A 26,633-nucleotide genomic window follows, 5' to 3' on the forward strand; every position below is an offset into this window, starting at 1 on the left:
TAGAAGATCAGGATTTAATAAAAACTCATACATTGAAAAATCATATATGAAAGTCACATATGAACTGAGTACCCTTTTAAAAATACTAAACCAAAGCCATTTCTTCTCCATGAAAAGTTACAATTTTTTTTCAGAAAAGGAACTCCAAAATCAGCATCACTGCTTTTTGTTTTCAAATTATGGTTCAGACACATAGCAAGAAAATAAGATACTTGAAAGCTGCCACTTAAGATTCTCTTTAACTTTTATTTCCTGTATTTGGAGATGTCATTGGTATGGACTTGGAAGGCAAAAGCATGTTCTGGGTGTTCTTGATTTTAGCTACTCTGAACAAGCATTTTCATTTTTTTCTGAGAAAATTTTCCATGAAAATTATCATGTTATTATATTTTTATAATAAGAACCTAAAATAACCATGCAATAGGGGCGCCTGGGAGGCTCAGTCAGTTATGCACCTGCCTTTGGCTCAGGTCATGATCCAGGGGTCCTGGGATGGAGCCCCGGCGTGAGGCTCCCTGCTCAGATGGGAGTCTTCATCTCCCTCAGGCTTGGCCCTTCCCTGCCCCCCCAACCCCACCCTCATGCTCTGTCTCTCTCTCTTTCAAATAAATAAATAAAATATTTTAAAATAAATAAAATAACCATGCAATAATATCTTTTAAAGTTGCTTTTGTCTTCTTACCCAAAATCTCTGCTCTGTTTCCTTCATCATGCCTCCCCGTGTTTTATTTCAACAGTCCCCTGATTCCCTCTCTCCTCTTGGCTTCTGTCTTTCCTTTTCTCAATCACTTCTGAAATCATTATTAATCCTTCTTTTCTCTCTATTTTACATAGACCTACTTCCAAATTTCCCTCTCCTTTCTTGATATCTGGCTCCACTCTCTTTTCTTTTCCTCTTTGATCTTCCCTCCCTCCCTCTGTTTTTTTACTGTTTACCACCCACCCACTCCCACCCTCCAAAAGCATAAGGCAGCAGAATGTTTTTAAATAAGACCTTGTCAGTTTTCTCAAGTTGTAGAGAACAAAATGCCCAAGCTGAATCATTCCAGTGAACCCCAAGTTTCTGTAGTAGAATCCAATCATACTTCATAGCCCAGTTCAAAATTCACCTCCTCTGTGAGATCTTTCTCTTGGTCCTTAGGAAAAACTGTTCTCCTATCTACCCCCAAAGAACTGTTTTCAGAGTTCTATTTTAGAACTTGCCATGGTATATTCTAGAAGGTGGTCTGCATATTTACGTGGCCTATGAAAGTATGAACTGCTTGAATGGAAATGTATGTTTTACATATCTTCCTATTCCTTGTACCTAAAACGATACCTTAAACTCAGCAGGTCCTCCATAAACAAAAAGTTGAATGAGCACATGTACACAAACTGTTCTGAATTCAGAGTCCACTTTTCAATTATTGGGGAAGTTACTTAACCCATAAAAACTCAGATTTCTAATTTTAAATTATAAATAATTATTTGGTGAGCATAGTGAAATAATTCATTCAAAGCACTTAGCACAGTACTTGGGACATAGTAATTGCTCAGTTTGTGTTTGTTGTTGCTCCTTAGGAAGGTAGACCTCTCCAGATACCAATAGTTTTATATGGTTATAATTTCTCTTAAAATAAAACTGTTAGAATTCTTCCAAACATTTTTTTTTTTTTTTTGGTCAACATCATCTTGCAGATGTGCTGCTGAATGTCTCATTAAATGATATATAGATTCCCTAAAGGTGAAGTTGAGGACTTCAAACTTTTCTGTAATGGGCATCACCAGGGAGTAAGAACTCCAGATGGTTCATGGCAGAGCCAGCTGTCCAGGGACACTGCTTGACGAGAGCTATGGCCCACAGAGAGCAATGAAAAGGTAAGGGCCCATCTGAAAGTCTGGCTCGGTGGCCTAGGGTAAGACTACGTGCACGTCAAATATGAGATCCATCATTTGATCCATTCATGAGTCATTTATTATTATCTTATTCAATGTATTGTATGATTATAAATCTGACATCAGAGAACTAGCTAATGCTTGTTTTGTATATAGCCATCCATTCCTAGAAAAACATTATTTTTAGAACCCGCGAGAAAAAAAATACAAAGTCACTATGTAAATTATAACCGAGAACATGATACAGACTCCTGATGTTCTGCCTGGAATAAATATATCTACGCAACAAACAATTTCGTGCACATTGCTCCTGACAGCCTATTGTTTGTGCTATGGGTAGAGATGGGAGACAATTTCATAGATTTTTTTTTTACTTTCTTACAGTTAGGAAATTCACTTATATTTCTTGCCTTGTACACATTCAACTAACTTTTCGAAAATGTCCCTAAATCCTCAAATTTCTGAAACTGCCTAAAAGAAAATAATCCAGATTGTTTCCTCCACCCCAAAGACCTTTGTTGAGATATTTCCCAAATCTATTCCACTCATCTTTGTCTATTTCTCTACTCTGTATTTGTATTATTGTCTTTGCCCTAAAGATACCACTTTACACATAATGAATTGAAAAATCATCCTGATTTGTTTTGTAAAATTTTTTTTTTCCTCAGGGTCATTTGTATTTCCTGGGGTTTCTTTCAATTCATAGGCACTTGGAATCATTCTGGATGTATGTAGTTCCCAATACATTTGTAAGAAGTGCTGGCTCTTTTCCTTCTTTTCTCTGAGTGCACTTACACTTCCAGAAGTATCAGGCATCACTCTTCCTGGTCCTCCAGGTCTCTGTGTGGGTTTTCTTCAGGTTGTACCTTCTTCCTTATCCAGCCAACAATCGTCTTTCTGTTGGCAGCATCTCAAGTCCTCTATTCTGCCCTGTACACATTCAGCCCTGGATAAGCACAGTCATCCACTCTCTTTATTTCTACAGACTAAACAGTACTAGAGAAAAATCAAAGTCATGACATTTGGGACTTTTACAAATATATGGCTTCTGATGTGAACAATGCCCTTTAGGTGGGTAATTTTTTTAATTAAATTAATTTTTAATGCCTTTTATTAGTACTCTTCTTCATTTCCACAGTATGTGTCCCAAAACTTCATTATTCCTTTGAAACCAATATTAAACATTTACCTATGTACCCTTACTATATATTTGCCTCCTGTTTTGTAGAGAAAACCAAGTTCATCTAGAATTGATTTTCTCAACTTCCTGCCTCTTACCTTTTTTCAAAAAATGATTCACTCCTCAAACATCATAATCTCATCCCATGCTGCTTCCAGGAAAGAAATGGCCCTTATTCCTATTCAAGAATAGACCTTTGCCTCTTATCTAGATCAATATTTCTGCTCAACAATCAAGTTTTTACTGATCAACATCATAATAGAAAAGAAATAGAGTTTTTCATAAAGTATTTAATATCAAGATCACCTTTATTCTGAGAGATACCTTCTGCTTCTATAGACATTAAATATCTTATTTTATAAATGAAAAGTGATATTACATACAATATATTTCTTTAATGTTTTTCCTCTCACCTGAGTTCTTTTAGTCATCTTTTATTGGAAAAAGAAAAGATGAAAAATAAATTTAGAAAACCTTTTTTCCTCGCCTACTCTCTATGTCACAAATTTATTTTTTAATTTCTTGTTTCTTTTAGACTCAAGCTTCGTAAGGAGTCACATGCAATGCATATGTTCAATTTCCACAATTCCCACACCCTTCTTAACCACTAAATTTGACTCTTGTTCACACAATCCCAGATCTCAAGATACACTACAAAGCTGTAGTAATCAAAACAGTATAGTGCTGGCACAAAAACAGAAATATAGATCAACAGACCAGAATAGAAAGCCCAGAAATAAACCCATCCTTATATGATCAATTAATCATTGACAAAGAAGATACGAATATGCAATGGAGAAAAAAAAAAGTCTCTTCAGTAGATAGTACAGGGAAAACTGGACAGCTACACGTAAAAGAATGAAGCTGGACCACTATCTTACACCGTATGTACAAAAGTAAATTCAAAATGGACTAAATACTAAATGTGAGATCTGAAACCATAAAACTTCTAAAAGAAAACACAGGCAGTAGTCTTTTGGACATTGACCTTAGCAACATTTTTCTAGATAAGTCTTCTCAGGCATGGGAAACAAAAACAAAAATAAACTATTGGGAATACACCAAAATAAAAAGCTTTTGCACAGCAAAGGAAACCATGAACAAAATGAAAAGAGAATCTACTGAATGGAAGAAGATATTTGCAATTCATTTATCTGACAAGGGATTAATATCCAAAATAAACTGCTTTTGTTAAGATCAATAATCATCTCATAATTACCAAAGTCAAGGGTCGATTTTAAGCCTTCATTTCCCTTGATCCCAAAGATACCTTTGGCAGTACTGACCATTCCCATACCTTTGAAAGTTCTGTCTCCATTAGCTAGGATAATGCAACATTCTGTTGGTTCTCTACTCACTTCCGACAACACTGTTTGTCCCTTTTGGACATTGGCCTTATCTGCAGGGCTCTTAAGTTTCCATGTTCCTCACTGTCCCTTTCTTCGTCCATTTCCAGTTTCACCTTACTCACTCTCTGTATTATCTCATTCCTATTCCTGACAAGTTCAAATACTCTGTATCTCTTGACAAGATCTCTTTATAGAGCTACTAATCACTGTTATTAACTCCCTACTATGTATTTTTACCCATAAATCCTGTTAACCTCAGGTTAAAGGTGCTCAAGCTACAAATTCTCTTTCACTCTTACATGTTTTCTCCCTCCATATGCTCTATCGAAATATGCTACCCTTGACCTAGTCGTCAAGCAAGAAACTTTCCTTTCATTCTCTAACCCGTCAGTTACCCAAAGCAACTCGGAAATTCCTCCTGTCTTCTCAGTTCCGACAGGCACTAACTTAATCACTTTCCTCTTGATTTCTTTTTCCTTTTTTTTCTTTTTTAAAGATTTTATTTATTTATTTGACAGAGATAGAGACAGCCAGCGAGAGAGGGAACACAAGCAGGGGGAGTGGGAGAGGAAGAAGCAGGCTCATAGCGGAGGAGCCTGATGTGGGGCTCGATCCCACAACGCCGGGATCACGCCCTGAGCCGAAGGCAGACGCTTAACAACTGTGCTACCCAGGCGCCCCTCCTCTTGATTTCTTGCCTTAATTAGAGGAATACCATTCTGACTTCAATCTATCTTTCAAAATGCACTCCGAATGATCTTTCTAAAACTGCAGTAGTTTTTATAATGTACAAGATGAAGTCCATACTCAACCACACTTTAAAAAGCCCCCGGCCTCTCTTATTCTACTTCTCAGCACTCGTCTCCATCTTTCTGATCTTGCCTACACATTTTAGTGTACCACTCCTGGCTACTACTGGGCACATGCTTCCCTCTTCCTAAAATGTCCTTGTTTTTTTCCCAAATGCTTGAACAACATTCAAGATACAGCTGAAAGTTCTCTCTGGTGTCTTCATTGGTTTCTTTCAGAGAGCTTGAAACATTGCTTGTTAAGGGATCAGTTATGTTTTTGTTTCAGCACAAGGTTATAAGCTTCTTTGACTAGAAGAAGCCTGCCTTTTTAATCTGGCATGGAGCCTGGTTTATCACAGCCACCTCATAGATGTGCCCTGGTAAACAGCATTCTCTTCTCTCAGCATTGAACCTAATTTCTCTGTTTGATTTAAGCAGAGTATTAAAATCCCCAGCTCATCCCTAGGAGTTTCATAATTCTTTTAGTCATGAGCATTATACCTAGTTTGCTAATGGCAATAAGCTTTTTTCATTAAAAACAATCAGGAGGCTTAGCTCACAAAATCTTTGGGGGCAAGTTGAAGCCTATTGGTGCAAAAATAAATTAAAAAAGAAAGTAGAAGTGTATCTTGGGCTAAAACTATTGCAAATGTATGACACTATTTAGAGCAACTGATTGATAATAATCACATACTGGCAACACACTAAATGTCCATAACACTAATAACATATTTGGTGGAAGGTTGGTAAGTGACTCACAAACTTAATAGGAAATATTTTTTTGAAATTAAGGGTTTCTAATGTCAAAGAAAGAACTTAATAAGACTAAATTATTTTTATCAAATATTCTGTCCTCCCATTAAGAAGTGCAAGTGTCAATGAAAGCCCAATTAATTAAAACATACTCCTTTTATTCTTAAATTTTAGAACTATAACTGCATTCTAGTTCACAGATCTAAATCTACTTTCTCATGGAAGGCTCTAGGAAAAAACAAAATAGATGCCTTTTCTCATAAGTCCCTTCTGTAGTGTCTCTTATGATGTCCCCTCTCCACACACCAAGACACTATCCCCCACCTCCCCAGGCACACAGACCATATTTCTGAAGTTCCTAGAGTGCTAGAGTAATAAAATATAGAACTTATATTCCTTCATTATTACTTTTACTTGAGCACAGGACTCTGAAAGGACTAAGAACTTTCAGGATCCAAAAGAATTATACTCGAATGTGTATTTTACACTCTGGCTAGCAATGGGTGGGAATAGTTTTGATTGGAGGAATGGGATAAGAAGAGGAAACTCCTCAAATGCTGCCCAAATTATAACAGTTACTCATAAAGCTATTGTTAATTTCCTGGAAAACACATCAGACCTGATTTAAAGATAGGCCTTTATCTTGCTTCTTAAAAATTATTTTTTTAATGTTGAGGAAATTCAGATTAAACAATATGCTGCCTTTCAAAAACAGAAAAATATCATTCAGCAGCCAACAAACACAGATCACAAGGTGATAAGCAAGGATCTAGGCAACATATCACAGGAGCTTTAAAGGAGTTTTTGAGAGAACACCAAAAAAAAAAAAAAAGAAAGAGAGAAAGAGGAAAGAAAGAAAGAAAGAAAGAAAGAAAGAAAGAAAGAGAGAAAATGAATTTCTTAAGAAGATGTGGTCTCGAAGAAGTGTTGTTGACTGGTGCTCACCTGAGCAGGTGTTTAGGGTGAGCGGTAAGGACTGAAGGAGAAAGAATGGTTTTTGAATACCTTTATGCATGTTATTTTAAGCCATAAGCCACATTTACTCATTGCTTCCTCAACTCACAGGGGAAAAAAAATGCAAAATGAATAACATTTAAAGTAAGATAAATGATAAAGGGGCAGTATCTTGAATCTATCATTGACTATTTCCTATGCTTGTAAACCACAGATTTTGGAGTGGGAGTATAATTATTAGAAGATTTTTATGTTTCTCTTCATTGAGCTGAGGATCAATAGCATACGAGCTGAAGGGAGAATTTTCCCAGTTAGAGTTTCAGTAAATATCAATTTGCTGAGCCCTGATGGAAATTTGAATTGGTACTTACAGATGTATAAAGTAAAAAGAAAAAAATGCTATTCTTCAAAAGAGTATTTGAGTGTTGGACACTTGATAATAAATTGCAGGTTGATTCAAAATTATTTAAATGATAAATATATCTTTAATTTCTGGTCTCATGAAATAGTTTTTAAGGTATATATATATACTATTAATCATTGTAAACCCCACAAAATGTCTAGCATGTAGTGGTACTCAATAATTATTTCCCAAATAAATGGTGAAATCCATAAGTTGCATTGATTTGGGCTGTTAATAATAAGGGTTAAGTGCTTACTGAGGGCTTACTATGTACTGCACACTGGTACTAGGGTTTCTGTGTAATATCTTTTTTACTCCTCATGGTAACACTAAGAAGTAAGTGGAATTATGATCTTCAATTGAAATATAAGGAAAATGAGGTACAGAAAGATAAGTAATTTGCCCAATAAGTGGGTGATAGAGTTTACACGCAGGCAGGCAGACGAGAATCCTTGAACTTAATCACCACACCATAACTCTTCTGCATCTTCTGCTGTCTTTTTTGACACCCTTATTCATTTCACAAGCATTGTAGATGGCTTTTAAGTGCTAAGCACTGGTATAAGCATTGAGTTATAAGAATGAGCCAACACCAAGGACTCATGCTCTCATTAACCTTATTCTATTGAAGAGGAGGCAGGGAAGAGATGTAAGTTAAATAAATAGGAGGAAAAGAAGAAAACGAAAGCCAATAAAGGGGACAGGTTGCTATTTCAGATGGTGAGTTAAGTAAAGCCATTCAGTTAAGGTGATATTTGACCAGAAACATGAAGAAAGAAGGAAACAAGCTATGCCAATAGCAAATACATCGGTGGAGCTTGTCTTCCTCAGGGGAAGCACTTGAGGCAGAGGGGCACTTGGCATCTCCAGAGGACACTGAGGTGGCCTGTGGGGTCAGAGCATATGGGAAAGCAGAAAAAGAGAAGACAAAGATGTACTGGGAGGAGGCAGACAACCATACAGGGCATGATATATAAAGATTTTGACTTTTATTGAGTCTTTTAGAAGGCTATCTGAGGACTTTAAGAAGCATAATGGTTAAAAAATAATAAGCACACATAGACATATGCCTTCCTATTGTACAATGCTGTGCCCATTATAGAGTATATGGAAATATGAAAAATATATATTCAGAAATGTTACAAAATTAAATATTTTATTTCTATAACTCAGTGCCTCTCAGGCCCAATATGTTGAGCTGAGAAAATCTGCCAAAGAGGACAGTAAAGTTGCTGAATTAGACCAGATCAGCCCCTAGGGTGCATCTGTCTATAGTTTTCTTTTTCAGACTACATGTGCTCCTGGGCCATTTTTTTTTTCTCCTTATCTCATTTATCCTCCATGTATTGATAACTTACAGATCAATAATCCCAAGCCATACTGTTCTCTTCAGTGTCAGATCCATGTTCAAAGCATTCTGTTGCCCTTCTTCATGACTATCTCACTCAAAAAGCATTTGGGGGGCGCCTGGGTGGCACAGTGGTTAAGCGTCTGCCTTCGGCTCAGGGTGTGATCCCGGCATTGTGGGACCAAGCCCCACATCAGGCTCCTCTGCTGTGAGCCTCCTTCTTCCTCTCCCACTCCCCCTGCTTGTGTTCCCTCTCTCGCTGGCTGTCTCTATCTCTGTCAAATAAATAAATAAAACTTTAAAAAAAAAAAAGCATTTGGAACATCACATGTCCAAAACTAAACCCTCGCCTTCTCTTATAAACCCTATTCCCTCTTAAATTCCCTTTGCAGTTGAATATCATCTTTCAGTTATCCAAAGTCATTGGCCTGAGTCTGTTTATTCTTTTATTCAAGAATATTTACTAAGACCCCACTATATATCAGGAACAATACTGAGCGCAGGGGATGCAGGTGTGAACAAACAAGTACAGAGTCAACACATGAATGTTTGAGTCTACTGGGGCATATAGTCAAGAATCAAATACACAAATAACTACATACATAAGAAAAGCACAGGGTGATAAAAGTTTGTATCATTTGGACTGAGAAGTTGGGGAAGATCTTCCAGGGTAATTTCCATTGAATATGAAACCTGTAGTGTTAAATGAGTGTTAAAAGCAGCGAGAACTGGGTAATGGTGGAGGAAAAAGAGAAACAGAGAGGGGAGGACTGGGGATTGGTTTATAGAGCGGAAGAAAGAAAATGTATTGTAGAATTTAGGCAAAAGGAGCCACTCATATAAAGTTCTAGGAAAACAGTAGATAGTGAAAAGAAAAGAGAGTTCAGGATAGAGCCTAAATAACAAGAGTTATTAGAGATTGGTAAAAAAAAGGGGGGGGAGAGGAGGGGGGAAGAAAAGAAGGAGGAAGAGGAGGAACAGAAAAGAAGCAGTCAGAGACTGAAAAGAAAAGCCAGGGTAGAGAAAAATCAGAAGAATATGATGCCAAGGAAAAAAGGAGTTGTTAAGTGCAATGGAAAAATTTAAAAATCAAGTAAAATGAAGACCGAAAATTGTCTACTGGATTTATTAACATGGACATTAGTAAAGACCCCAACAAGAGCAAATTTATGGACATATGGCAGAAGCAACCAAAACTGAATGGATTGGAGAATAACTAGTACTCCTACCATTATGTGTAATAAGGTTAAGAAATTAAATAGAAATTGTCAAACATCTTGAAGAGACAATTCACACTGTAGGAAACTTGACTGTCCAACAAAACATAGGAATATATGCTCAACCTTCTCAGCAATCAAAGAATTTACAATTCATTAAGTTACTTCTTCATATGACAGCACACCACATTAACGAAAGTATTCCACACACAATATACAATAATTTGAAACTATGAGAAAACTTACTTGTTACTGGTTGTGGTTCATATCTTGGAAACAATTTGCCTTTACCTAGATAAGACAAAGATAGCCATGTTTTGACCCAAATATGCCCTGGAGGAATTCGTATACATGTCACCATTTGCATATACGCTAGGATATGCATATGCACAGTACTATGTTCTAAGGGCATAAAACCTGGATAAATGTTTGCGAACAATGAAATATATAGATCGTGCTATAAGAAAATGTATACATTTGTAAAAATAAATGAACTTAATTAGTTTTATCAACATAGATGAATCCCTAAAACATAGTTGAGTGAAAGAAGCATAACACAGAAAAACACTATATTATGATTCAAAGCATGAAATGTTAAGAAGCAGGCAAAACTGAGTGATAGTGTTTAGTAATATATACACAGTGGTAAATCAATAAAGAAAAAAATAGAAAAGACAAGCAAAAGTTTCAGTATAGTGTCCACCTTATTCATTATATACAAAATAGCCAAAGGGAGATAAAGGAGACACATTAGAAATTTCAAGTTATTGATAATATTCTATTTATTCACAGCTAATTGATACATGGGTATTTATTTTATTGTCATTTGCTTATTTGAATCCATGATACATTTTCCACTATTTTTTAAAAGAATGGTAGAGTAAGAAAGGAATAGAGAAAATTTAAGACGATCCTTTAAAGAATCTTATGAAAGCAGAGAGAGAAAAGAGAGAGTAGTAAGAAGAGGATGTGAGATCCAAGACAAAAATTAAGATGAAAGAGACTCTTAATATTACTGAATAGGGTCTAGAAGAGAGAACATGATTACAGATCCAGGAGAGATAGACTAAGCTGTAAAGCAGGTAGAAGGAGGATATTAACTCAAGAGAAATATGCATGGCTTCCCTTTTCTTATTTATTAATTAAGGAAGTAACTTTCTTTCATACAGATGTATGTGATAAAGTACTTAAGAACATAAATCACAACATTTTTTTAGAAAAGGAAATGAAGATTAACTCAAATGCTTATGACTTATAACTTATGACTTATTTCTTCATTTCTCACCTTCAAAACTTTTTATTGTAGAACACTTTCAGCCGATTCAAGAGTAGACAGAATAAGTATAATGAACCCTCATGTATCCATTGCCCAGATTCAAAAGTTACCAACACGTGGCAATCTTATTTCATCTCTACCCCACTCTTTTCTCCCACTCCCATGTTATTTTAAAGAAAATCCTGGATATCATATCATTTAATCTGTAAAACTTTTATATACGACTCTAATGAATGACCCTCTTAAAAAGCCACATCCACAATGCTATCACCACACCATAACATATTAACAAGAATCCCCAATACCATTAAATAGCTTTGGTTGACATCGTTTTGACACACTCTAGAAAACTCGCACTTTCTACTTCACTAGCCCTTACCTCTGATCAGAACCATTTCATAATAATCTAAAATAGATCTGCCGAATTCTTATCTTGCATGATCCTTGACCATCAACTTCCAGCCACTAAACCTATAGATCTCCCCAACTACACAACACTCTCTAATTTCATCTTTGTTTTAAATGGAAGTATATGTTCTTCCAATTCTCCCACTTGTGTTCAGAGTCACCAGCTACCCAAGTTAACTTATATTCCAAGTAATCAGTAGTTCGAGACCCACTTATCCATTAGAATTTCATCACAATAATAATTAGAGTAACGTTTCATAGGAAGGGTTAAAAGAAAGTTGTAAAGAAATACAAATTTTAAAATATTCTAGTATTTATAAAAACTTCATAGGAGAGATGAAATTTTGAGTTTTCATTGTGCTCCTGGTGCAGAAAAAGAACTCAGTGCATGCACAGAGAAGCATGTCAAAATGGTTCAGTTTTTTCCCAGGGCTCTGATACCAGCTGACTTCGATTAAATAGCAGTGAGCTGGAAAAGCATTCTGGGTATTGGTATGCAAATGAATTCACCAAGCATTTCTTCCTATGGCTTTGGAATTCCCATAGCCACAACTATAATGAAATATATTTTTTAAAGTTGAATTTTAAGGAAGTAAATAAAAGGTTAAAACTGTCCTTTCCATGGGCCAGATATAATCCTAAAGAAGCTAAAAAGTTTTTTTGTAAGAGGAATAAAAATAATTTCTAAAATATAAGATTATTTTTAAAGTGTTTTCAAAGATACAGGGGAATATATGTACACAGCATAATCTTTAATCTATAATTTCAGCCTGAAAAACAAACACACAAATATATATATATATAATTTCAGCCTGAACACAGAATAATGCTCTCTCTGAATTAAAACATTTTGCCTTGGGCATTTTTAAGGAAGGTCATAATTGGCATGTGTACAAAGCAATTAAGGATCAATGATTGTTTGGATACCAAGGAAACATTGTTCTTAGCTTCTAAATCATCAGTTTGGCTTTTAAAATAAATACCACCCCAATTATTTAATTTTATAAGGAACTAATAGCACTTTGAAGCAATAACTAATTTAGGAAAAAAATTAAAAATAAAACATTCTCACTCCAGTATAAAAATTCACACGGAGAATTTTAAAATATATTTATATTTGACATCCTGACTGTCAATTCCCCTTACCCTAAAGAGAATGAATTCTAATAAAGGCATCTGTGGCTCAGAGAAAATATTATGGTGGCAGTGCTTTCATAATGGGATACAATATCCTGATTTTTCTTACTATTTAACTCCACCCTCTTCACACTCTCCCCCCGCCTTAAGTAAAGTAGTTTTAGATTCTAAAATTGTAAACTGAAATGCAAAGTGCATAATGCAAGCCATTCTTTTTCTGTGTAAGCCAAGATCACTTTGCAGCATACCCCTGCAGGGGACCTAACAGGGAATTTCCAAAAACATTAATGTATTCAGAAGAAATGTCAAAATAAAGAAAGCCTGTAAACATTGTCTGTGGGAAGCTTTTCTGTGGCCTTCCCGAATGCAAAACGAACTCTCATTTTCCCACAGAAGTAGGATCTGTTTCTGCCATCTAGTGACAATAAGGCCAATGGGTGTTTAGAAAAGAGAAACATTTTCTAAATAGGCTCAACAAATCAATCCAAAGCAACCAGTATTTTACATATTTATGCAAGCGTGTGCGCGCGCGCGCTCACACACACGCACACACACACACATTCTTTAGAAAGGAGTCTTTAACGGGTGGGTACTAGAGTATAAGCAGTATCCAGATGTCATCCTGGATGATCTCTGAAATAAGAAAAAAGGGTAATAGTAGTAATAGTACCCACAGAGTGCTCTTAAAGTTGTCAAATTACTTTCACATGTGTCATCCTCACCGGAGTCCAAAAGGCAGTTCAAGCACTGTTAGGAGTATAGGTTCTAGAGTCAGACTGTTTGAATTCAAGGCTTACTTGCTCCCATATTTGAAACCTTGCTAATGACCCAACTGAGTCTAGGATTCAGCTCTCCTGATTACTAAGTGACTCTTGTTCACTTATTATATCTTACATCCTTCTATATATTGAGTTTGGTTACAGAGCTGCATTAAGCAGGAAAGTGGAAAATCACTTTTATTTCAGAAGTTCTGATTATGGAACTTTACAGGAATATTAATATCTGTAAACAGATATATAAAACTATTTGATGGTAGAAATACCTTTGGATAAGGAAGGTGAAGTGGGAGGGTTATGGTCTGAATGGTAACTTACTATCTTTCGGGGATTTTCATTCCCCAGCTACCCGCTTAGAACTTGGGCTAGAAGACTTAAGGAAAAAGAAAATAAAAGCAGTAAGTACTTACTTATTTTTCTTCTGTTTTGTTCATTTCTCTCCTCAATTTTATCCGGTAAATAAAGCCAAACCTCTACCTTTAGCTCAAACTATTCTTTTCCACATCAGACAGGCTGGAAGATACAAAAAAGGGAAGAACGGCCTTTTGTAGGCGTATGTTCCGTCCACAGACACTGGAGAGAAGGCTGAATTTGGGGCATAGACACAAGCTTGTGGGGGAAGGAGGGTCTGTGGAATGCTTCTCTCTTAGTCTCTCTGCTTCTCATATTTACATATCCCTGCTTCCAAGACCTGGTTTTCCTGATTTTTATCCAACATCTGTGACTGCTCATTATCATATTCTTTACTGGTTTTCTCTTATCTCCCCAATCCTGGCATATTGGAATCCCAAAAATCCATTCTTTGGACCTCTTCTCTTTTCTATCTATTCTCACACCTACAGCAACTTGTCCAGCTTCATGGCTTTAAATATTATCTATTCATATACCAATGACTCACAAATTTGTCTCTACAGCCTCTCTATAACCTCTACGAGCTCTCTTTCGTAAAGCACACATTCATTTAATTTCCCTGAACTCTAGATTTATATATCTAAATATTCTATCGAGGGCCCCATCTGAAAAAATAACTGGTATCTCAACATGAATATGTTCAGATCATGCCTCTGAAACTTATACCCCTAACCCACCTTTTTAAATGGCAACTCCATCCCTCCAGTTGACTGTAGTATTGAGGTTATTTTGATGACATGATTTGAGCACTGGAGGTAGCTGGGCCTGAAACTACCACTGGGCTTCCTGGTCACAGCAGCCAATATCTTCTTGTCATCTGTCATGAAAAAATAGTCTTGACTGTTGTCCCTCCATATGCCTAGCCAACATCCCTTAATCATTTTGATCCCAGACTGGAAGTTTTATCCTACGGAAAACCTTTTCCAACCTTGAAACACTGATTTGGGCACCATTTTGTGACACCAGACCATCACATAACTGTATACTAACATTGTGTTGTAATGCAATTTTGTCTAATTACTATTCAGTTGCAAAACCTGAGGGCAGAGATTGCAATGTGTGTTTGTCATGAGCTCTCTTTCGTAAAGCACATATTCATTTAATTCTTGAATTATTATGAATTCTATCCCAAATTAAATTTTCTAATCTATGTGTTAATTTAAATGTCCTAGATCACAAATAACAAAATATTCCACTCAAATGTCTTAAACAATAAAAAAATTATCATCTTACATAACAAGAAGTTTCTAATAATACAATTCCAGGATCAGTATAATCAGAGGTGTAATCATGTCATGAAAGATCTCAGTTTGTCAAACTTGTCCTCAAAATGATAACCTCAGGGTCACAAAGTGCCTGCAATAACTCCATGCATCATGTGCAAACATGACAACATTTAGAGGGAAAATATATTATCTCTTTCTTGAGTCTCTTTAAGCCAGAGAGAGTGGGGGAACCTTTGCCAGAGTGCTTCCTAGACTCTCTGTCATATATCAATGGCCATAATTGGCCATTCCTAAACCAATCTCTGGTAAGAGAGAATGGAAACACTTTGATTGTCCTGGAGTGATCCTTCAAAGTGGACTGTTTATCAACCACCATATCACAACTTTGTAAGTTTGAATTGCCCCAATCTGTCTAAATGTGTCACAGCAAAATACCTTTCCCAAATATGTAACTAGAAGTTAAATTACTGAACACATCCATCCCAACTCTCAATGACTTAAATGGATTTATACAAACAAGCACCTCAATTTATTGATGTGGCAGTTCTTCTATTCCATTGTTCCATTGTCTTAAATGTGAATGAATGATATACATGAACTACTCCAATTTATAGAAAGCATAACTACCAGCATTTTTCTGGCATGTGTTTCTACCTATAAAATTTCCTGTGTGGGACTTTCACACCAGAGTGAGTGCATGTGTCATTTCCCTACTATCTTTTCAGATCTCCCTCGGTAGTTTCTGTCTTGGAACAGAAGTAGAGAGTTGGGAGATAGAGCAATGATACTTTGTTTACCTTGGAAGCTAACATCTGTGAGGTAGAAGATGATGAAAAGGGGGCTCAACTAGAAGAGGATTATAATATATTTAAGTAAATGTAAAATAAAATAGAAAATCAAATAGGACTCAGTCAATACGTATAGATTAGAGTTAAGTGAGACAAATCTTTAGTTTTACTCCCATTGTGGAATAAACGTAATAAACTCAAACACCTAAGAGTCCAAAGAATACAAACTCTTCATCAACATTACTCCAGGATGTCAAAGAGCAAAGCTAATCAAATTTGGGGGAGTGGGAGTTCCTATTGCCAATAACAGATTCCTTCCTTTTATCTTAATGCTCTCTCTCCCCTACTTCAAGTCCACTTAGAATATTTTCACAAGGATCTACCAAGTAGGCAGCTAGCAGTCTCTGAACACACACTATGTACAAAACACTGGGTTACACACATTATTTCATTTAATTCAAAGAACCATGTGCTGGAACATATGTGTATTTTCATTTTACTAACAGAAACCGTGGCCCAGAGAGTTGCAGTCATTTGTACAGTATTACCAAGTAAGATATGAACCTCAATCGACCTTACAGCAAAGTCCACTGGGTAAAAGTTTAAATTTTATAGAAGTAAAACTTTCCTGCATCTCACGGATAATAGTAAAATTTTGTGTCTTCTGCCTACAAAAATTCTGACAACGCTGGTACATAAGATCAAGGTATTACACAAACAACTGATGTTTGCGCTGTAACTGGTCTCGGGTACAACAGTTTATGCTGTGATAATAAACACCAACAGAACGTTTATTATTGTTCACTTGGCAAAATGCACACTACTTTGGCTCACATGTCACTGTCCAGTCTTATCTCATGCCTTACTTTAAAAGCTTAGGAAAATTGCGGTCTTCTTGCATGTCCAGAAAAAGCAGGGACCCAGAGGTGTTGGTGATCGTTAGTGATGCCTATGAAATAACCACTTGGACATCCACACTCTTTGTTTCTTTGGAGGTGGATTCACAGAGGAGAGGAGCAACCTCTGCCTACTGACAGGAGCAGCAGAAGGTACCTGGCTACCTTTGCCTAGCTAGTTCTACCTTCCTCTACCTCACATTACATCTGGGAGCGCTGCAGATAAATAAGGTCTGGAATGGGTCTTTGTACAGTTATACCCCAAAGAAATCTGGCATCAAAAGCTAAACGTAGAAATCCCTAGAAAAAACAGAAATCCTTAAACTAAAAGAAAATAATTTTAATTATAATAAAAGAACCTCCTAAATAATAGAGGCAGATATATTATTTATTTTTTTCTCCTCAATTTTTTGTCAAAAAACTTTATATACTTTATCATTTTCAAAATTACAAAAGAAATGTGTACTTGCTGTATCATGCTAAATAATACAGAGGCATTAAAATGTTATTAGCTCACATTCTTTCCCCAGCTATGTTGCCCCTGAGTTAAATGTTAAAATTTTAGTGTGCATTCTTTGAGGTATGACGCTATGCTCATACCAATATTGAGAGTTCTTTTTCTTTTAAAAGAAATTGGCCCATACAAGACGCTTTTTTCTACAACTGCCCTTTTATAGATCAAGAACTGTTTTACATTTACGTATCATGTCAGGAGTATTACTTTAACTCCTTTATATTAATGGCTGTAAAATATTCTTTATTATAATTGTATCTTAACTTACATAGCCATTCACCTATGTTTAGACATTCAGATTAATTCCAGGTTTTTACAAGTATAAACAAGGATAAAACAAACCCTGTTGTATATGTGTTTTACATATTATCATCTTTATTTGTGTACAAGAGATTCCTAAAAATGAATAGGCTAGGTCAGAAGATATGTGTATATGTTAAAATTCAATAGATAGTGACACGTTATTTTCTAAATGTTTACTATGATCAGATATATCGTTTATTATCTAGCTATGACTCTCTCAAAAGCACAGAGAATGGATAGATGTATAAATGGGTTTCACTTGCATCCCTATAAAGTTGATGACACCTAAAGACCTGCTTGTAACTTTTGGTTTTTACTCATAACACATAAATAAAAATTACGTCAAGAAATAATGTAAAGGGGAAAAAAGAGAATAGCTGATAAAAAGATAAGGAGCAAGTGAATTTAAAAATATTCTACTTCATTAACTAGAATATACATGAGTTCTCCACTGCTTCCTCCTTCCTTGACCAACAAAATATATTTCAAAGATCTCTACCTCATGACAAGGGACATTTCCCAAAGAGGAAATTCATTATTCCTTCACAGACTGCTACACATACAAAGGATACCGATGGTGCTGTTTTTAGTTCACCTGTCTACATGAATCCTACTACCTTAGAAGATGAAGTAAAAGATCCTTACCATTTCAGTAGCTTAGTTTGGGTAATTTGCCTCCAGTTGGCTTTTCCTCATGTGGCCTAAAAGGATGTAACAAATGAATGAAACAAATTCCACATTTATAAATTGCTAAAGCATTGCATTTTCTAACCAAACATGTAATTAAGCATCAGTAAAATTACCCTTAACTTGTAAAATTGAACAAGGAGAAAGTCAAAGTCAGAATTGTATACCAAAAGGGAACGGTGTGCATAATATGTTGACAAAAAGGACAGATCTTGCTAAGAACACTTTAAAGTTCAAACCAAAAGGCATCACCAGAAGAAAGAGGTGGGTTTTTTCCCTTTACTTTCATGTGTCATCATCACCAATGGGCACAGTTGATGAGATCACTACAGTAAGGAGAGTATGTCAGTAAATTTCACCATGTGTGGCCAGTAAGCTCTGCTCTGTTACATGATCAGAGTTTTGTCCTAACCCTAAGTGTATCTTACAATGTTCTCTGGGCTCTGAAGATGCTTAAGTACTATGAAGAGAGAGAATGATTTCAAGTCCATCACTCAAAGCAGAGAAATGACATAATAATGATATAAAAATCATACCCTACTAATGAAAATGAAGTAGCAGTATTGTTTTAATCTGGTAAAGAATAGTATATTAAACATGACAAAATCCTGGTTTAAATGGTTTAAAGCTAAAGCACAACATTCTAAAGTTTGATCCTTTTTACATAGCATGGTAAGTTAAAATCTAGCCAAACATATTTCCTTCAACATAATTATGAAGACACATAATATATATACCATTCCAAGTCTTAAGTAGGGTTTCACAGAAATGGATTCTAACAAGAGGCACAAGTGATGCATGAAGGAAGAATTCCCAGGAGAACATTATAAGGGAGTCAAGACGTAGGGCATTGAAAGGAGAAGCAGTTAAGCAAGGGTGAGATTTCCTGCAAGGTCTTTCAGGGAGTAGCTTCAGAAGGATCCTGACAGAGAATTCTGAGTGGAAGTTCATTTCAAAGTTGTCCTCTCTGCAGGTAAAAAAAGCTGAGATTTTATGGGCCAGTTAATCACTGGTTTGTCTGCTCGTAGAGTAAGTGGCTTCAGTAATTTGAGGGCAGTTCTCTAAAAAAAATTTCATGTGTATCTGCTAGATACAGAAGTGGGAAAAATGGTGTACAGAGATTGGAGATGGGATCTGTAGGGTTCTGGGAGTGTTGGCAGTGTTTGCCTATCTCAGTTTTTGTTAACACCATACAGAAAATGCCAAAACCATGCACTACTTGAATCAGCCGATCTAGTTAGGTTATGCTATAGTTTCAAACAATCCCAAAATCTCAGTGGTTTACAGTAAGATTGTTTTTGCTTATGACATATGCCAATTGTAGGCCAGCAGGGGGCTCTGAGCATTGAACTGACTCAAGGATCCAGGGTCATATAGGAAGGACATCTTAAATGTTGTCAGCCACTATACCAGGGAATAAGATAATTCCAGAAGATTCTATACTGTCAAGGGAATATTTTGGTCAAGAACTGACCCACATTACTTTTGCTCAGAATTTACTGGGCTTAACCAGTTCCATGTCTCCCTCCTCACAACCACAACAGGGATTGGGGGTGATATACCCTTAGATGCCTGAAAGGTAAAAAGCTGGAAATATCTGGCACATTAACAACCACCACATTACTCAATGCATTCAATATCCAAGCGATCACTTTTAAAAAAGGTAAGGCTATAAATAAGTAAAATTCTAAAACTTGAAACCATAAAGTAAAAAAACCTACAAATGGCTCAAAAAGACCAAATAATGTCTATATTATAATAAGTTAAGCAGAATTCTGTTCATTTAAATGACAGATTGGAAAGAAATAGATTGGAAATCATATTTAAATGCATTATAGAATTTTAGATAATAAAAATGTAAATGACTGGGGGAAAAACCTATAATAAGAAAAGAGAGGAACAAGAAGAAAGGGTATATATTGCTCAGGGATAAAAACAAAATTTCCAAATCCTAAAGGAAAGATAGACCAAGAAGATGGACAATAGCAGAAAAAACTTAGCCTCTGCACGGATGAAAGTTCAGCCAAATATACAACAGGGTATTATTAATCATATACATACACACGTCTCCTAAAAGATGGAAATATGATACTAAATTTATTTCCAAAATGGCACTATTCTTTCCTTCTTCAATTCTACAAGTTTTCATTCCAAACAGATAAAACAGTGGAGCAAAGAAAGAATTACTAATTAAGGCCAGTTTTTAGAACAGCTGTGATTACGCCTCTTAGTGCTCAAGAAAGGCCTGCCAATAACCAGGCCCTTGAAGTAAAATGGTATTTTAAACCAAACTGTGGCCAGCTTGGAAAGCTATAATTCAACATAAGTTATATAGTACAAAAGAATCTAAGAACAAATATTAGAGACTGGATTTCCGAGGCAATAATTGAAGAAAATGGTACCATGCTGAAAAGAGGAAAATGTATTTTTTTAAAGGTTAAGCAGGTTTATTTATTGCAGGCCTTTCACAAGCATTAACAAGATAATTTTCACCACCAATGCCCAATAAATGGGCATAATATGCAGCAATTCCCAACCAAGTTTTCCCTACTGGTCTTTATTGCTTAACCATTGGAAAATGGATTATTTTATGGAAGGGTCACATATGGAGGATATATTATTTACTAGCCAAGATGAGTATATTATAGCAAGAGTAGGCTAGAAAATTTAAGTATATTTAGAAATCAAAGGTTTGTCAATCAATCAACTGATTGTCAGTTAATTGCCAAACTCATTCAGAATCTGCTGTCAGGTAATAAAATCTTAAACTTATAGTGCATAATACCAGTCAAAATATCAATACAGAGTAAAAGAAATATTTAGGGAGGATTATTAAGAATACACAGTTCATTGATTCTAGAATCTAGATCAATGGTTATGAGTTTGTTTGAAAGAAGGCTAACATGATAGGAGAAAAAAAAGAAAAACTCTCCAAATGGTCTTTTATCCCCATTTCAAATAATATATACCTTCACGGAGTCTCATGGGAAAAAATGTATTCTTATATTATTTACTCAAGTAATATCAGCCAGAATATTAGCACTGATGTTCTGCCTCTAAAATATTTATCATGGAATTTTTTATATAACTCATTAATTTCTCATTTCTGGCATTGTATAGTGTTTTAGAGTTCATTCCTTGATTCAGCAAACATTTATTAACCACATTTATTAGCCAGTATGCCCCGATGTATTAATTTATCCTGTTCTGGAAACATCCCTTTGAGGTTAGTATCATTATCCCTCTTTACAAAGGCAAAGTTATTTACCTATATTGAAATAGTAAGTTAATTTTAGAGTTTGGGAGAGGAATAACTTCCATACAAAGCAACAAGTACTAGGGGCCTATTATATGCAGGCATTCCACTAACAGGGCTTCGGGTTATGGAGATGAGTGAGAAGTGGTCTCTGCCCTCCCCTACCTGGGCCTTTTTTACTCCTATCTGTAGGACTTCCTTGCTGAAGCTGGTGAGAGATAAGAAACCTTGTACTTGGAAGTAACAATGTCTTCAGTTTCTGGGAAGGATCAGGGGAATGAGCTAAACTGAAGTTGTATTATAAAGGGGCTTAAATTGAAGCCTGGGAACCATTTATATACCTGATATTGCTCAATACTTCTATAGATATTCTGACACCTCTCCTTGCACCAGCAGAACTACCAAAGGGTAGCATGACTGGATCACATAGGATAGCTACCCCTCTCCCATTAAAATGCTTTCTATTGCAATCATACCTCAGCAAGGTAGCATCTCTGATATTTAGGGACATTACACAAAAGAGACCTATGAAATCCCTCACTCTATGTTAAATATATTTTCAATTTTTCATTCTTACAATGTATATAAAATTTTGTTTCATGATCTTGGTTTCATGAATAGTTAATATGCTTCTTCAAAGCAACTCATTTCCTTCCACCTTAGAGATAGTAATCACATTTCCCTTTTCTGATTGGTTTCTAGAAAGCTTAGAGTCATATTTGTGATCTACCTCTAGCAAGTGTATAGAACTTGAGGGCAAATATTTTATGTACCAGCCTCACTCCTGGATGGGTTTTATTTTTTTATTCTTATTTTTCCCTTTCCCTTGGCTTGTTTACACATTTAAAATTCATTTCATCTTGCATGCATGTTTATAAGTTCTGATAAATTATTTTTGTTACAACTCAGAGTACTGGTAAATAAATAACTAAAAACTAAACACTCTGGAATTTATTTCCAAGGGCAGATATTTCAAAACTCATAGGACTTATTTTTCAAAAGGTAGGAAACAGCAGTAGCAATACAACCTTTCAATAAGCTCTTAGAAATAGGATAATTTTGAGTAATGTTCTGGTGAAATAATAAAGACATAATTCAGAGTTACAGAGATACAAATTACAGGTATAACTGAAAAACAGCCCAGTTAGCATTCACGGGTTCACAAAGACACAAGCTGAGATGCTGGTAGAACCAGTTTTTAGTCTCCCTTGCTCCCATGCTGGAGAACATGACTATTAGTGGTGTATTAAACAAGCACATTGGAAAATTTTAATAGGAGAGTGTATCCATATTTGTATAAAGTACCAATGGAGGAAACAGAGTCTAATGACTATAGATTTATTTCTAAGGTGAGCCTTAACCTGAAAGATCCCCTGAGCATATTTATTCCAAATCTTTTGAAATGAAACTAGAGTTCAATAATAACAGCAGTACATAAAGTTCATGTCTTTGAACTTAACTCTAAGTTCATGAAGGATCATGTTCCCCATGTATAGATATTCAAGAAGACTGTCAATAGTTAAGCCCATTGACTTCCAATTTCTGATGAATGGGTATGCTGCCACCACCTACTAAATGGGTTGCAGAAACTCCTCCCATGGCAGAATCATGGAAATAAAGACACCACGAGGGCAGAAGGAGAGTCAGGCATGCTTATCTTTCCCTGTTCATTCCCACTCTAGGATCTAGAGGGTCCAATTATAAATAGTCTCTGAATTTCAAATTCTCACTTGCAAATGAGATAAATTAACATTAACACACCAAAAATAATACTGTGTAACTAAACACATGGATAATTTACCAACATTGTGATCTAACACATTGGCATGATGTTTAGCTAGTGTAAAATATGAGGGAAATAGACTAGACAATTACCCAGGAATGGTTAATATTGTCACAAAAATATTTCCCACTTTTATAACTTTTCAATTCATAGTTTTAATTTGATAAATAACCATGTTTGGGAATTAACACAGCATCTAATTCAGGTACTGAGGTTCCAGGAGAAAGGTAAGAGAATTGTGCTTATAACCCTCCCACAGCAGGAGGATAAGCAGGTGGCCTGGGCACCTGGGCAGAGAGTGATGAAGTGTCTTTGGTTTGAAGTCCAATTGCCTGGTCTGAAATCCTTCTTCTGAAATTTAATCACAAGTTATATAATTCCTGAACTTCAATTTAATTATAAGTAAAATGTAGATAGTAAGAATGCTGAGGAAGAGATTTATTGAAAGGATTAAATGAGATGATATTACATAACAAACAGCTACTGAATAAGCACTTGGTAATTACTAAATAAAAATGCTTTGTATATTGTGTTTTTGAGAAATTTTAACCTTAATACTTCAGTTATTTTTTGCCTGTGGCAGCTTTACTTAAATTAACGGATATAAAGTATACCTAAAGATAGCACAGTTTATAAAAGAGCTTTATCTCAGATCCTAGATTTAAAATAAGAGGAGACTGAAGATCATTAATTCAACAAACATTTTTAAGCAAACAGAATTATGTTCACAGTTCAATTTTGAAGTTCAGAAGAACACACAAAAAAAAGATTGATAGCAAATAAATGTCTGACATCTTTTATAACTAATCTTTATTGAAAATTGTATCATTCAATCCATAAAAGGGGTTTTAGAAAACCACTTTCTCAAGTTAAACCTGATCAGATGGGAGGTTTTACTTACATTAATAAATCGAATGAACAGTTTTAATTAAAAACTCATGCTATTTTCAAAATAATGCTGAAGAGTAGATTTTTGATCAATTGTAACTGCCAGATGGGAGATTTTCATAAGCTGTTTTTAATATTTCACTTTCATGAGCACATCACTTAAATATGCTGCCTACCAATCGCAAATACAAATGCTATTCAATCACAGTATTAAAATAATGCAATAACTTAAGTACTTTTCTATAATTTTTGTTTATAGGCTTTAAATACAAGGCATGAAATTCAATAATTGAATTAGCAAAGCTTTTCATCAAATTACTTTAAGTAAATTTTCACAGCAAGCACATCGGTGAGAAATTACGACACACCTGGTCAGTAAGTTACAGTTGTGCCGAGATGATAATTCGACAAGTGTCACTGATGACTGCAATGAGAAAAAATAACGTATATGTGCATTTTCCATAAGATTTTTATTTATATTAAGTTTTATGCAATTAAGTTACATTGATATTTATAACTGAATGTGTTGAGTTTGTATAAAAGACAAGGGGGAAAGCATGGCTTATTTGCAACATTTTACATTTGTCTAAAAATGATATTTTGCATTTGCCAAAGCATTTTGACATTCATCATTTTATCTGATTCTTGAAATATCCCAGTGACATAAGGAAACTATTACTTACCTTGCTTACCAAGCAAGAAAACTGAGAAATATAGAGATGTAAGGGATTGCTAAAGACACACTAATTTTAGAACCCAGGTCTGGAGCCTTCCATGACAGTGTTCTCATTCACTACTCACCCCACAACTAGGCAGAGGTGAAGGGGCTAAATGTAACTGGTTTTCCCTCAGCTAAATGTAAAAAGCATTAGAACCCATACAGAAAAGAATGAGAAGAACTCATTTTTTACTTTCTCTTGAAACCATAAATATAGCTATTTTTTGCTTCTTTCCTCATCGGGAGAAAAAATAAGCAGAAAGAGCAAAAGCAATCAACAAAATATCCATAGTGGAGTTCTTTATAGATCAACAGCATCCAACACCAGATTAAGAATTAGATACCTTGGGGCGCCTGGGTGGATCGGGCGGTGAAGTGTCTGACTCTCGGTTTCAGCTCAGGTCATGATCTCATGGGTCTTGAGACTGAGCCCCACATTGGGCTCCACACTCAGCAGGGAGTTTGTTTGAAATTCTTTCCCCTGGCCCCTCCCTGCACTCACACTCGCTCTCTAATTCTCTCTCTCTCAAATAAATAAATCTTAAAAAAAAAAAAAAGAATTAGACACCTTGCTCATCTCTAGATCAGAATGGGGCTACATTTTCTCTTTTTAATTTTGACTTCATTATTACATGTGGTCTCACTATTTTGAAGAGAGTTGTTTCAAATTTCCTTGTCAAACTAAAAGAGGGGGTGGATAGAGGATTTGCAGAATGAGCTATACTAGAAATTTTAGAATTTAGCAGTTATAATGCTAGAGAACCAAAGGGAGATCAGAGTATAATATACAATCACAACTATGAAAAAAGTCATTCAGAGGTGGGAACACCTTCAAAAACACAAGCATGTGTCTAGGAGGAGGGTCTGAATCTGCAAGATCAGATCAAGAGCAAAACAAACAGAATATGATGTCCTTTCTATATGTTAATGCCAAGAATAAATAAGATATCCCTGAAAGCAACCCCCAGGAAGGCCAGGTAGAGTAAATGCAGAGTTTTAAGCAGCACCAATAAGAGTTTCAACCAAAATGAAAAAGTTTAAACCCCAAATGCCATTTTAATATTTCCCAGGCAAAATGCTAGACACTATTCTGGTCACTTTCATACATGTTATCTTTACAATATTCTTTGTAATAACATGTATGTTTCATACATGTTATCTTTGTAATATTCTCATGAGGTACATGATGATATTCCCATTTTACAGAATGCAGAAACTAAGATCAAATTACTTGAAGTATTTTTCCCAATTGATAAAAGGTATGTGTATGCAGGACAAATCTCAGATTTTTGGAAATCAGTGCATTAGCACTGAACTCCTGGATGTATACCACAGTAGGACAGATTTTAATATGAGACACAAAAGACCATTTTGCAAATACTACAAACTGTTTTTTTTTTTTTTAAACATGGATGCTACCAGTGCCAACACTACAGTGCCACAGAACATCAGGAAGGCATCTTGCTGGTTCTCTCTGAAGTGACAGCTATGGCTTCCTCTCCCCATTTGATTCATGTCAAAAATAACCCACCTTCATAGGCACATAAAAGGATACTCAACATCATTAACCAAAAATGAAATGAAAATCAAAACAATGAGGTATCACCTCACACCTGTCAGAATAGCTGTTATCAGAAAGACAAGAAATAACAAGTGTTGGTGAGGATGTGAAGAAAATGATATCCTTGTGCACTGC

The 26,633-nt window shown here is 35.6% G+C and overlaps 1 long non-coding RNA gene across 1 annotated transcript in view; it reads right to left on the reverse strand.

The window, feature by feature from the left end:
* Positions 1–26,633, reverse strand: part of LOC103672169 — a 124,756-nt gene that overhangs the window by 49,838 nt on the left and 48,285 nt on the right. The window contains exons 4-7 of the long non-coding RNA XR_571103.2: positions 18,251–18,306; positions 14,556–14,695; positions 13,878–13,980; positions 10,117–10,161 (exon numbers count right to left, since the gene is read on the reverse strand). This is a non-coding gene — a long non-coding RNA (uncharacterized LOC103672169). The remainder of the gene's footprint in view (positions 1–10,116; positions 10,162–13,877; positions 13,981–14,555; positions 14,696–18,250; positions 18,307–26,633) is intronic.

This window comes from Ursus maritimus, unplaced genomic scaffold, assembly GCF_017311325.1.
Source record: "Ursus maritimus isolate PB19 unplaced genomic scaffold, ASM1731132v1 scaffold_5, whole genome shotgun sequence".
Lineage (NCBI taxonomy): Eukaryota > Metazoa > Chordata > Mammalia > Carnivora > Ursidae > Ursus > Ursus maritimus.